Genomic DNA, 15,108 nt, shown 5'->3' on the forward strand with positions numbered 1-15,108 from the left:
TCACGTGAATATCATACATACGTGAATAGAATACTTTTGCTGAAGTATGGAGCTCTGATTTTTGGAACTGTTGCAGTTATTACCACAGCAAAGCAAATAGATGAAATTCTCAACGTGCGTCCATCTGACTGTCGTTTTGCAGATAAAGAAACGACAAATATAATAAGTTTTATCGTTTGCAATACATTTTAGCGTTGGGTAGACTGTACATTTCGTAGTTGCTCTCCGTGATTGACATGAACCAGCAAAATTGCACAAAGAACACACTGAATGGTGCATGGGAGTAGCAAACCACTCTCATTGTGCAAGTTTCGGTAATTCGAGATTTAAATAGACAATAACGACGCCGACCGCGTCGACCGGTCACCAGGGGAAGGGAAGGAATGTTAGTATGATAATCGCTACCCGAAGGCCAGAAGGGTCGCCTCTATAGCGTGGTTCCCTAACGATTATCATAGGAGGGATAGTTGTTAGTGGGGGGAGGTAAGAATTAGGATTCACTGAGGAAAATGATGTGATTATGTAAACGCGAACTATTGATCAAAGAGCCTGGCCGAGAAAAGGAGTAAAAAGTGCCCCCAAACCAAATCACCAGCTCTATGCTCTAAATACTGTATAGGATATTAAATAAGGAATTTTGACGGTTTATTTGAACCCCTATGTAGTTCAACATAGGACCTATAGTGAAAAACGTACTTTTTCGATTATTTCACGGCATTCTCAAAAGCTTCGAGATAAAAATTTGAAAAAGAAAACTGAATGTGCACCTTACTACGGTGTATCAAGAAAAAATATCAAAAAAAAATTCATCAAAAATTGAAGTACTAAAAAAAATATTGAAATTTTGATTTTTTTTTGTGATTTAGTGATTTAGTACTACTCTAATTCATATTTAAATGTGTTCCCATGGCTTTTCTAGATATGTGTGATTTTTTTCAGACCTTTTTCAGTGTTGCGCGGAACAAAAACATTTTGTTTATATTTCCAAAAGCTCTGGCTGAGTAAGGGAGTAAAAAGTCCCCCAAACCAAATCGCCAGCTGTATGGAAAATATTGTATAGGGTACTAAATAAAATATTTTTGGCAGTAGTACCACATATTTTAGTCCTTATATGGTACACCATAGGATCTATGGTAAAAAATGTACATTTTGGTCTTTTTCACGCCATTCTCAATAGTTTTGAGACAAAAATATGAAAAAATACTGAAAGTACATTTTACTAAGGTTTATCGATAAATATCTTCAAACTATTTTTTCATAAAAAAATGTAATAATAAAAAAAATTTATATACGCAGTACAAAATTTTTTTTCTGGCATTTCAAAATTTTGAAAAAAAAAATTACTTTGAGACCCACTTCTGCTCTAATTTTTATTTGAATGCGTTCGTATGTGTCTTTTTTTCTACATTTGGCGTAATTTTTCCTGAATTTTTAAGAGCATTACGAGACACAACAATATTCCGCATATCTTGAAAAACCATAGGAACACATTTGAATATGAATTAGAGTAGTACTGAATCTCTAAATCCCAAAAACATAATCTAAATTTTAATAATTTTTTAGTACTAAAATTTTTGATGAATTTTTTTTTGATAATTTTTCTTGATACACCGTAGTAATATGCACATTCAGAAGTTTTTCAAATTTTTATCTCGAAGCTTTTGAGGATGGCGTGAAATAAAAGAAAAAGTACGTTTTTAACTATAGATCCTATGTTAAATCACATAGGGGTTCAAATAAACCGTCAAAATTTCTTATTGATTATCCTATACAATATTTGCCATACAGCTAGTGATTTGGTTTGGGGGCACTTTTAACTCCCTTACCCGACCAGGCCCTTTGCGAAAATCTTATATGTCACAACACACAGCAGAGATTATCTTTAGATATCCTGAAAAGGAAATCCCGTAAAATTAAGTGGACCGGCTATATATTCTATTATTCATAGCACGCACTTTTTATCGAAATCTATTCGTGACAACGAAGAACTAACAACAGGAAACCTGAGGAGATCACCGAGAGATTTCCTTTAGAACCTATCAAACCGGTGATCAGTCTTCCGTGTTTCACAGAAAACACTGCGTACGAGACGAACAATGTTCACGCTGTTCTCGCAGTTTTGTGCTTGTAGACAAACATGATTTTTTCGTATCTTATGTTAGAAAATTTGACATGTTTATTTCACATGATGTTCAAACATCATGTACAGTTTCTCTTGTATTTTCTCCCAGGCAACGGCAATGTGTAGAGTAAAAGAAGTGAACCAAACACCACACGACCACCACTCAACACACGGTGTGTTGGTGTGTTGACACGGGAAAGAGAAGGGAAGAATCTATCATGACAATGAGTGCTTCGTCTAAAATTTTGGGCAGATAAAATACTCCTTTTTATTTGTTCTGAACAAAAGAAGCGTCAATTGATATCAGAGTTCTTCACAATTGATATCATTATGTAGTGCACGCATCAATTTATAAATTGAATTTATATAACATCCACTATTATCAGCTACCTAATTTTTGGGTATTTATTTATTTGGCTAGCATTTGTATGACATCGCCCCGCTGTGCACTCGGTTCCCCAGACTTTAATTGGCAACATGCACGGAGAAAAAAATAATCTCATAGAAAGCTTCTTTCTATTCAGAGAATGTTTTCTTTTCGCGGGAAATAGCCATGGATTATTTAATCAGACTTGCAAAATGTGCATGAATTCATAGCTTAACTTTTGCAATACGAACTAAATTTCTAGTTAGTTTCTGTGAAAAAGTGCTCTACAGAAAAATGTTTTAAGGGGATTTTTTTTTTCGTGAATGAAAAGAAACGAAACGAAAGCAATGAATACTGCGACAGCGGGTGGTATGTTTGGACATGATGTGCTTGAATTATAAACATCGTGTTTGTTCATGATATGAGAAACGCATGTTTATGTTTGAACATCATTGTTCGTGTTTGAGGTAAACATTGAGCACTAGCGAAAAGCATGTTCGTGTTCAAACAAACACATGGAATTTTCACACCGCGTGGACATGTGGACAAGTGTTTTTCGGAAGACTGCCGATGATACATTCCGTATTTCAACGCGTGTAGTTTTTATTCAACTCTTATCGTAGCGACGAAGAGTTATCTTAAGAAAACCTGTGAAGCTAAACGAGATTTTGAAAATCAAATATAAAATTTTTATTTTAATTTTTTATTTTATTTTAATTTTTTTCGTTCGCTAACTGCTAAATTCCCTTGGTGTAGATTTCTTTCTCAATTAAAGAAGATCCTCTTGAGGACTGTTAGAGCATGATTCAAACAGCCATAAACAGCGTAGCGGAGAACATCCTAGGACACGTGGAACGAAGACGATAATATGAGTGACCGTCTCATTTTTTGGTCGAAAATCCTTGGACCTTCTGAGACTTTTTATTAGCCCAAAAAATAACCTGTGCAAAATGTCAACACAATCGGACATGATTTAGGGGTGTCTCAAAACGCTCAAAGTTTTAATTTTTTGGTCCTCGAAAATCTTCCAAGGAGGGAATTTGGAAAATCGATTTTTTTTTTCGATGCCAAATGACTTAAAAACGCATAAAACGTAGAGATCTGGTGTCATCTCGAAAAAATATTTTTGGCCAACAATCGACCTTTTCCATCCTGTTTTTGCAGTTGAGTTGTTAACTGAAGAGAAATCGATCAAATCACTTACACACCTTTCATTCTATGCCCCTCCCATGTAAGCCGTGCATTCATATTCATGCCTGTAGTCAGAGATGCCTACCTTCCTGATTTTTCAGGATTTCTCAGTTTTTTTGCCATACAAATATTTTAAAGCTTTCAAAACAGCTCATTATTTGCTCATTTGACCCTTCAGCACACGAAAATGCATTATTTACTACCGAAGATGAAATGTTTTCTGCTAACGCTAGTTTCGGTGTACTAGGAATTTTATATTGAAGGGAAATTGTAAAGGATCAATTAGAAGATCCATCAATGAAAAGTTCTGCGGTTGGGCCCATGATCGTAAGTTAGAAAACGTGAATGTTTGAAGGTATTGATAACAAAAAATCAATTTTGGGCGAGACGAAGTTTGCCGGGTCAGCTAGATATATATAAATCTGTCATCCTTGGAATAAGAATCTGGAGCCATAGAAAAAAAATGTGTAGCATTATTCTCGTTGTTCATTTATTCAATATTGCGATTAATCTCCAATATTGTGAGATCTTATTGAATTTGTAGGTGGAATAAATGCTCTTTTAGAATAAAAATTATATATGAAATATTACTTTTCCGTATCGAATGTGTATTCTACTTCATAGAGGAACATGTTTTTTTTTCAAAAATTGTGGCAAGTATTAAACGAAAACTGTTTCGAATAATAATTTTGTAGTAGTTTTTGTGAAAATAGCAAAAAATGTATAGACAAATGTTTAAGTAAGAGTTAAGACTACGTGTTTTAAGCATTGAAAGAACATCGAGTAATTATTTCCATTCAAAATATAACGATTTGAAACTGCCTTCAGGTGTGTTAGTCCGATAAAGTATCTTTCTTTCATGCCAAATTCAAACCTTCAAATTGTATTTTCGAAAACGCAAATTACTTTGGAATAGATAGATAAGAGGCAAAAAAAATTAAATATTAATCAAGTGCGGAACAGATAGCTTTGAAGTATATTATGAAAGTTGTAATTTTCAATCAGGAAAACTTTGTGTATTTATTACAGATAATTTTCATTCAGATCAAGTGAAATCAGGAACATTTGAGAAAAATCAGGCAAAGTTGAGTGTTTGTCAGGATATCAGAGAACGTGCCAAAGAGTCTGGGAAATCCTGGAAAATCAGGAAGGCATCTCTGGTCACAACTGTTGATTGATTGCAAACTATTTCTAAATTGTACAGTGAACCAAGTCATAAATAGTGCTTCATTGTTTCAGTCAGAGAGGACTATGTACGTATAGGAAGGCATATATCTGTCCGTTTTAGGCATGATAATTTTGCATTTATCATACGTCACAGTATTGTTAGAGACTAGCCAACATTTCTGGGAACAATATTGAACAAAACAATTGAAAGTTTCGTAAATTGCAGAACACTGAACTTCATGTTCGTTTTTCTCGTAATCATAAAAAATGTCACATGGTCCGGTCCGAATTAACACCGACTACATGTTGAAAAACAATAATAAGATTTTTATTTTTTTTTAACGTAGGATTACGTCTACGTCTACGTCGGAAGCGGCGGCCTTTCGTAAACAAACCTGTGTTCCATCGAATGCCCGGTTAGTTTGAAACATAGGAGATCTTCCAACTTTGTTCCCATGAATGTTGTATGTAACACAAAATTGCGTGCAATATTTCGTTCTATCTAACAAATTGGCAAGATGTTAAAGTAATCAGATGCAAGATTTCATGCATCACTCAAACTTCATGCAATATTTCATCAAAGCAACGAGGAAAGTGTCACCCATACAGTGGTCGTTCATTAATCAGGAGGAGGCAGCAATTATCATGCGAAGACTTACTGAGATCGGCATTACATCGCATCACAAAAATGAAACGAAATAAAATATTAATATTCTTCATCACTCATATCCATAATTCTCAATGACTCAATTCCTTCTATGATAGATTGAACAGTAGAACCAATACGACTTGATCGTGATAGTCTGCAAACGAACATTATTTCACCGAAAAAGTTATTGCTTCCGATGCATTAGAATAAGACAAATAATAAGAATAGGACAATGGAAAGTAATCACAATACCATAGCTATCCATTAATAATAAAGCAACTTCATGATTTCATTTGTATTTTACCTCAAAACATCATGAAATCGTGAGTATTTTCAAATTGTTTTTTCGTTCCTTCCCCATAAATTTTATATTCAATGTAATCAGTGACGATATATTGAGGGTTATGAGTACATATAACAAACAGCCCTTTCCTGGGCTACTATATAGAGTTTCAAAAGAATTAATCTAACAGATTTCTGAACAATCAAAAGAATTACGTTTAAAATAACCAAGTATTCTGAACAATCACAGTCCTACGTCAAACTTCCGTCCGTGCCCCTAGGATCAGACCCTTTTACTTTTTTTATTAGTATGCACAAAATAAAAATTCACGAACGTAGCTACACACAATAATATTTGTCTACCTAGAATACAACTGAAATAACAGTATAATCAAAAATTTTACCTTCCATTCTCAACTACTAAAGATCAAATTTCTCAAACAATAGTTTGCCCATCATGTAAATGCGTTTCAGAAAAGACGATTCTCCCGTATCGACGTAAACCGACCGCGCCAGCCACAGGAAACACTTATTCAAACACTCGAGAATATCTTAATTGATACGCATCAAAACAGAAACACACAAAGCAAATGATTTCTATCAAAGCTGCTGTTTACATCCGGTTTGGCATCCATCAAATCGTAGCATAACTCAATTGAAAATGCGAGACGTGAGCGATGCAGTTCAGTTAGCTTCTCTCTACCACTTGAGCAGCATAGAATTAAGCAACGAAAGTTGAAGTTGTTTTACTTGATATGATCTCGCTCGTGATGGAGAAATTTTGCATATGCTTGATTTTTTCGAGGGCTACTGATGAGTTTGAATCAACTTATCATCACGATGGCACCGTTTCTAGACTACAGACATCTGTTTAGTTGCTTGCAGAACTCCTGGTTTCCTCCATCCGGCTGCAACTCTCCTCTTGGGAGTGGAATGTAAATTCGATGAATTCTGAATAGTTCGACGAAATACTACCAGGGAAAGTGTCATCAACTTCTGTGAGAAGAAGTAATTCACGTTCATTTTACTCCTCGAGAGAAAGGAAAGCATAAAAGCCCCATTTTCCAATACCTTCCATATCTTCGAATCCGGAACGCCCTGCCCTGCCCTGGGTGCAGTATCGTGGTGTGCGATCGTTTGTTACCCAAAGAAGGTGAGAGAATCATTTCTTGGCGTTCCCTCAGCGATTGTCGCTTCAGCGAGTTGCGCGTTGGTCGTTTAATTCGCCTGGATGCGTGGGCAGACTGGTTGCAGTGCAACATACCCTACCGTGTGTGTGTGTATTATACTGCGCCCGGCACATAACTGCGGTGAGCCCTACATATATATGTATCCCCGCACGCTTCTAGTGATAAGAAAGAAAAATGATCGACACACCAACGCGCATCTTGCGCCGGTACCGTGGCTTGACAGCCTTCCCCGAGTCGCCAGTGCCAGGCTTTCAGCTTTTCATGATGTCGTGGTCGTAAATTGTATGCACACCATTAAAATGGGGATGCTGGAATGTGTAACGACCGTCATTTATCGCTCCACCAATAAATCCCTCAGGATGAAGTTTATTCTATCCTAAAAAGTCCCGGAATTAGGTCTAAGAAATCGAAAAACCAATCCCCCAAGGAAAATGATGCATGTTCTTCATATATGTTCAAATTTTCTCGTGCCCATATCGGGCTCGACGGGCTTCGCGAATCGACAGAAAATAGGTGTCGGGGAAGATTGCTTTAGTAACCTTCCACTTACTATTATTTTTACTCCCCTGGTGAGTGAGTGGGGCACCAGGGGACGGATCGAGATCGCGCGTCAGTTTCAGAGCCTAGCAAAGCAAAGAGGTGAGTGAAAAGCGTTAAGAAAAATAACTCGTTTCAAATTAAAACTTGTCTGGGGAGATGCTGGAAAGAAAGCTCGCGCCATCCTAGCAACGGTTTCGTGCCGTGTGTGGGATGTATGCACATGAGAGTGCACATGCATCTCTTTGCATAAGAGAAATACTACTCCTGGCACTTCCACGCTTGATCGGCCGTGTCCAATGCGGCGCGACGCGGTTAGGCTCTCATGTGGTGCAAATATTGATCGTTCGTGTTGCCGAAACACAAACGCACAGGAAAAGTGCGCAGAATCCCTCGACAGAATTCGCTGGCTCCATCATTCGCATTGGAATGCTCGGGATATTTTGCCAAACAAAAGGAGGAATGAAAATTAGTGAAGCAAAAATATAAATAATTGACTTTTTCATGCGTTAGCGAATGGTTTTCTGGATGTCGATGAAGAACGAGGCAGCACAAAATGGATACTTTATCTCAGTGTCGTACATATTGTGGGATAAGCATAAAAGGGAGGGGAGCCTTTTGTTGCACCAGATGATCGTGTCATTGTTCAAACGGTCGGTTCTTTCTACTCTTGAAACAATGAACAAAATTATGAACTATGCAGAATCGTAAGAATACGGAACGCTATTGTTCTTTGTTCTGTAATCGTTAATGAGGTCCTACGTTGTCCGGAAACAACATTTAGCGATGCCTCGTCCCTCAAATAATATTGACAGTACCTGCTACTGCAATCACTGCCGATCTACCGAAGAAGCTGCATAAACATTCGGAAAGCTTACCCCATTGCGTGTTTATTGTCCGACCGAGTCCTCGATTGGAGCGAAATGCATGAGCAAAGTTTCCAATTAAAATAAATGACCACAGAACATTAAATTCTGCCAGAGCCGATGCCTATATCCATGGAATACAGTGCTTACCAAAAAGCACATAACGGAAGGCAAATATGGTACCAGATGTGAAGTGAAAAAAAATGTGATGACGAAGTGGGATCAGAAAACAGGCTTGTTCGTTGTCAACCCCAGCCGAGCCCAGTAAATCAATACTTTTTACCGCTTCTCTGTGTTTAAAGTATCAACATTTTGTTCGCAGCGTTTTCAAATTCCAACGGAAGGCACCACTAGGACTGCGTACACACAGGTCGTCGTGCGGATGTCGTCTATAGACGACGTTCGTAGCGAAAGGGTTAAGAGTGATAGATGTTTCATGAGCAAGTTCTCAATTCTTGACCTGTCATTCTCGGAAGAACGACTGTTGTGGAGTCTACTGAGCACCGCGACGGATATATGAATCCCCACTCTACATTGTTGTGTCGAATCGGTCCCAACAAATGGTGTCGACAACGATGCCGATATCGTGCCACTTTGCAATGATTTTGTCGACCTACCCTTCGTATTCGACAACCAATTACAAGCCAAGGATGTGCCAATCTGGAACCACGTCGACCGATCGCAGCACTGCTTGAATCTTATTATAGCTTTGTTTGTGTTCAAGAAAATTAAAATAAAAAGTGCAGAAAAGCGTTCTTTATTATCATTTTATTATACGCATAAGACGATAAGACGATAAGCTGATCATTCAACTCTGGTAATACCATCATCATTCGAAGCATCCTCCTCATTCAATTCGTTAACATCGCCGGCCGGGATTTTCATACGTTATAATGAGGGAAAAAGAGCGGCAGCAACAGCTGAAATAAAATAAATTTTAAAGCCTCATCTTCTATCGTCTTCGCTAGTAATACCATTCTATTTATCCTCCTCAGTTTAGCTGTAATATATCGTAATTAATCGTTTCATCTTATTCACATCCTCGCTAATCATTCTTCAATCACTGGTGTTCCAGCTGCATGTTCTCCAGGACGGGGTTGGTGCATGAAATTTGTGCCGCAACAGCTGAAATAAGATGAAGTTTACTTTTGAGAATAATGAAAATATAAGCCTACCATGTTAGCAAGTCATTTGATTTGGGAAATTACCTTTTGCTGTTGTAACCATTCAACCACTGCTTCAATGTTTTGTTTTTAAATGTAGCACTCGCTTTCGTGTTTCAAATGACAGCTTAGCGAGAAAGAGAGAAAGCAAAGCTACAGTGATCGCTCTGTTCAAGTTATCTTGTACAATTATAGCTGAAACTATAGACATTGTTGCCTGCGGGAGGTAAGGTGAGGTAATATTTCAGCACATTTGTATCACTTTTCGTCGCTCGGCCGACATGGTGTCCATAACTGCTCGAAAATATAGGAATCTGGGTCAACAGACCATTGATGTTTGTTTTTCAAGTGAGACCATGTGAATCACAGAGAGAGTGAGCTGTTCCTGTAATGTTATCTAAAATTTATTCATTAAAGGGTAGAACGATCGAAATTCATTCGAAGAAAAAATCGTGAAGATTAGGGTCTTTGCCTAAGGTCACGTACGGGAGCTTGACGAAGAACTATTTTGGTTTTTGACGTAGGATTACGTCTTTGATTTCTATATAGGGGGGTTTCTCTTTGAAAAATGTAACGAAAAATTAAAAGTTTTCAAATGCATATTACGCAGAATCGTTCTTACGATATATGTTATAACATATACCATTAGACGGCAAATTAATCCAGCATTTTTTTCGCCTGAGACATCAACAGTGGAAATAGAGAAACAAATGAGCAATTTTACGAATAAGAGAGGTATGTTTTGAGCGAATGCAAAGGTAAATCATGTATTATGCATTCTTTCAACTTGGTTCCCATGAATGTTGTATGCAACACAAGATTGTGGGCTATAATTCGTTCTATCAAACAAATTGGAAATCCAGTAAATGTGTAGGAATAAGGGTGATGTAGATGATGAAGTGGGTTAGTAAGATGCCCGTAATTCCATAAAAATTCATTGGCCCAATACACTTTACGGTGGAAACAAAACGAAGTGTATCCGCGACGACAACGGTACGGTGTCGGGATCTGGACACGAATTTAGTTTTCCACTAAAACCTATCATTATAATTCAAAATTATTTTCAGGTACAATTCTTGTAAGAAATTATTTTACCACATGAAGAAAACAAAGTTTTCCATACACATTGAACTCTAATTTGATACGGAGAAGTTTACTTTCATTCATAATTTCTATTATAAAGGGGTTCATTCTGCTTGAAACCCCATTATTATGTGTGACGCTGCAATAACTCGTAAAACGTAGGTCTATGGCGCACCGTTCATTTCGTTTTCACCTTGAAGAGTGAACGGGAATAAAGCTCATAGTCTGCAAACAAACATTATTTCACCGAAAAAGCTACTACTCCCGATGACTTACAATACCACAGCTATCCATTAAAAAAAAAACAGTTTTATGATTTCATGTGTTTTTTGCCTCAAAATACCACGAAATCGTAAGTGTTTTCAACATTTCTTTTTGAATTTAGTTCTTCTGATAGCACAGAAATTCGTGAATGTTACTAATTTTGTATTCCGAATGATGGCCATGAAAAGAGCCATTACTTACATGGATTGATATTCATCCAATAAGTGGTAAAATTTGAAGTAGCAGAAATTTCCCGGAACCATTAGACAAAGAAGAATTGCTAAAAGAATTTAGGGAGGTGTAGTTTTTTTTTTTATCTTCGCTTATTTTTCGTCGGCCTATTTCCGCCACTTCAGTGCCAATCACCGACATCAGGGAGGCGACTTCACCTGTTCCTACCTATCAGACTCCACAACTCATGAGCCGTGCCAACTTCTTTTACTTCCCCTCCGAAGGAAGACGTAACCAGAGATTTTTCGCCTCAGAAAATCCCAACGACGCCAGCTGGGTTTGAACCCAGACCGATCGGATTGTGAGGCTGTTACGCTAACCACACAACCACTGGCGCCGTCAGGGAGGTGTAGTTAACCCGCTTCATTTCCCCAAATATTTGTATTTAAGTGCGACATACATAAGATTAAGATCGCGACCTGCTATAATATCACAAAACGGTATGCATAGATGTACTTCCCGAACCTCTAAATTGGCAATCAGTTCAGTACTTCCATAGCAATATTCTCTACATGGCTAAATAACGAGTTATATATTATGATATCTTTGATCACAATTGTAGCAAGTCCTACTAAATAAAGATGCGCATTGAGCGCGGAACTATTGAACATCAACCTGGACATCATTATAATAAAACTGGCTGATCCGACAAACGTTGTTGTGCCGTATACATATTTTCCCATGAATATTTCACGATAGTTTATATGTGTTCTATTGAAAAAAAAATTTCGCAGTGCTATGTCCTTGCGAAGCAATTCATAAATGAGGAGCTTAGAATGGAAGGGGTGTAAGTGATTTGATCGATTTCTCTACATCGACTCTCTCTTTTGGTCATAACTTAGCTGCAAATACATTCCGTACTGTATTTGGCAATGTGGAAGATAGGTCAGAACCTCATCTATCGGACTCTATCGCAAACTTAAATTGGAACGTTTTTGCAGTTGAGTTATTAACTAAAGAAAAAGTTGATGAAGAGAAATCGATCAAGTCACTTACACCCCTTGCATTCTAAGCACCTCAAATATCAGTGCAATCAATCACTTTATGCCGTATCTTCCCGAACCCGAAAATAATGACGGTCCATTCTTTTTTTTTTTTTTTTTTTATAAATTCGTTTATTTTTACAGGCTCAGTTACATAAGTTTAAAGGAGCCGAAATCTTAAATATATTTTTAAAACTATATATATGAACAATTTTCTTAAATCTATGGTTAGTAATGTGGGAAACCAATTACTCGCGGTGGACTCGAGATTAGAAGGGTGACATATTTTTCTCAGGTGACATATATGGGTTATAAGGAAATTATTACAATGTTGATAATCACACACACTCAATTCTTAAATCTATTCGTATATCTATTGTGAATTTACATTTCATTCTCCTGTTTATAGCAAGCGGACCAATTACTCACAAAGGAAGAAATGGAGGGTATAAGGATATAAGGATAATCACACACGAACATCGATAGATTTAAGGAAAACATATATTTGGGACATGTAATCAAGGTCTAACCGAGCCAACACATCTCTCACCGGCACATTGGGCTGCCTTCCTCTAGCCCGAAGGGAGTTCTCTAAATTCGATCTGGCAACAAGATACACCTCACACGACCAAACAACGTGTTCGATGTCGTGGTAACCTCGGCCACAAACGCAGATATTGCTGCCGGCCAGATTGAAACGAAAGAGTAGCGCGTCTAACGAACAGTGATTGGACATGAGTCGGGAGAAGGTGCGAATAAAGTCCCGACTCAAGTCCAGACTTTTGAACCATGGTTTGAGGCTAACCTTAGGGATAATCGAGTGAAACCACCGGCCCAATTCATCTTCGTTCCATTTGCGTTGCCAGTTAGCGATGGTATTTTTACGGACTAAAGAGTAAAATTCATTGAAGGCGATTTGACGCTGATAAATATTGCCTTCAATCGCACCTACCTTTGCTAATGAGTCAGCCCTCTCATTACCCGGAATTGAGCAATGAGAAGGGACCCACACAAAGGTAATGACATAACAGCGTCTGGATAAAGCACTCAAAATTTCTCGTATTCTCTCAAGGAAGTACGGCGAGTGCTTTTCCGGCCTCACTGAACGGATAGCTTCGACGGAGCTAAGACTATCCGTTACAATGTAATAGTGTTCAACAGGTCGTGAGGCGACGCTGTCCAGCGCCCAGTGTATCGCTGCCAATTCAGCAATATACACTGAGCAAGGAAACTGAAGACTATGGGAGGTGCTGAAAATTTTGTTGAACACTCCAAATCCTGTGAACTCGTTTATAGTGGACCCATCAGTAAAGTACATATTATCACAACTGATACCCCCATACTTTTCATCGAAGATCGTTGGAGCGATCCTCGATCGTTGATAATCTGAATATTCATGGATATCTTGCTTCATGGACAGATCAAAATGTACAGAGGAATTGATGTAGTCAGGAAAACAAACACGGTTGGGAATATACGAAGAAGGATCAACCTGCATGGAGATGAATTCATGATATGAGCTCATGAATCCTGAATGAAAATTTAGCTCGATCAGCTGCTCAAAATTTCCGATCACCAATGGGTTCATAACCTTACACCGGATGAGGAACCGAAGAGATAATAAATTGAAGCGATCTTTTAGTGGGAGTACGCCTGCCAAAACCTCGAGGCTCATGGTATGCGTTGAGGGCATACATCCCAACGCAATACGGAGACAAAGATACTGAATTCGCTCGAGTTTAATTAAGTGTGTTTTGGCAGCTGATTGAAAACAGAAACTGCCATACTCCATCACTGAGAGAATAGTTGTTCGATACAACATTATAAGATCTTCGGGATGGGCTCCCCACCAGGTGCCGGTAATTGTACGAAGAAAGTTTATTCTTTGTTGACATTTTTTACTCAGATACCTAATATGGGCCCCCCAAGTACATTCTTTGATGAAGATGAAACAAATATTTGGGGATGGGACCTATGACATATAGAGGAAGGAAATGTGATGACCGCCGACGAAAATTGAAAAAAAAACATTCATTTTCCTCATTCAATGTATGTAAAAAATGTAAAATGTAGCATGTAAAAAAATGTTAAAAAGTAAAATTAAGAAATTAAAATTATTACCCAAGAACTAATGAACGGTAATGCTCTAATGTTATGTGCATTTCGTTTTGGACTGGCAATAGCAAAGACTGTGGCGGCATTGCCCATGATAGCATCTCGTGAGTAAATATATTTTTCCTCACGCCGCTTCTCTCGATTGTGTCGTAGGAATTACAATCGTTCGCTCTCTACCTTCGCGTACCCGTCGGCTATGAATTGTTGATGCTGCTCACGACATCGTAAATCACGTTGTCCCGGCCGCGTCAAATCATCATGCGATACACATAAAAATCCGTCGAGCTCTCTTCACTCACTTGTTGGTTTTGTTTCCTCTAACTGCATGTTCATAAATCTTAATTCATAATGAAAAATTATGTTCATGAATATTGAGTAACTTGTAGCGGGATCTCATTGTATAAAGTTTATGCAATATACCACCAGAACGGCTGGGAAATGTTTCGTTAATTTTTTTTTTCTGACTTGCACTGAGGTCACATATGTTCTAAAGTTTGTCACTCATAAAACATTCAAGTGCTGCTTCATATGGAAATCTCGACTAAGTACTAATAAAAATAACGCAAGTGATACTACGTTGAGAAGGCGATTGTTAAAAATGTGAGGGCGATTCAAGAAGATGGAGGGCACTGTATGAACGGTGTGTCGACAATAAACTCACAATAACGTCCCTTTTTGGAATCAAAATTTCTCGTGTCACTATGCAGTCGCAATCGCGCATACACGTGCTCTCCAGCTTGTGTTTCATCAGGATTGATGACAATAACCTGATTGTCGTTTTGCAATCCGAGTATACCGTTCTGAGTCATATTTCGGGCACTTCTTCGAAATAAATTGAAATGCTTAATGCCCTGATGATATAACTAAAGGGTTACTCTAAAGAATCAATTGTGATATT

The 15,108-nt window shown here is 37.9% G+C and overlaps 1 protein-coding gene and 1 long non-coding RNA gene across 7 annotated transcripts in view; one reads left to right on the top strand and one right to left on the bottom strand.

The window, feature by feature from the left end:
* Positions 1-15,108, top strand: part of LOC129763426 (integrin alpha-PS1) — a 108,591-nt gene that overhangs the window by 60,964 nt on the left and 32,519 nt on the right. The window lies entirely within an intron of this gene.
* Positions 9,161-15,108, bottom strand: part of LOC129763484 (uncharacterized) — a 72,769-nt gene continuing 66,821 nt past the window's right edge. The window contains exons 2-3 of the long non-coding RNA XR_008740938.1: positions 9,346-9,496; positions 9,161-9,291 (exon numbers count right to left, since the gene is read on the bottom strand). This is a non-coding gene — a long non-coding RNA (uncharacterized LOC129763484). The remainder of the gene's footprint in view (positions 9,292-9,345; positions 9,497-15,108) is intronic.

The sequence above is a fragment of the Toxorhynchites rutilus genome, chromosome 1 (genome assembly GCF_029784135.1).
Source record: "Toxorhynchites rutilus septentrionalis strain SRP chromosome 1, ASM2978413v1, whole genome shotgun sequence".
Lineage (NCBI taxonomy): Eukaryota > Metazoa > Arthropoda > Insecta > Diptera > Culicidae > Toxorhynchites > Toxorhynchites rutilus.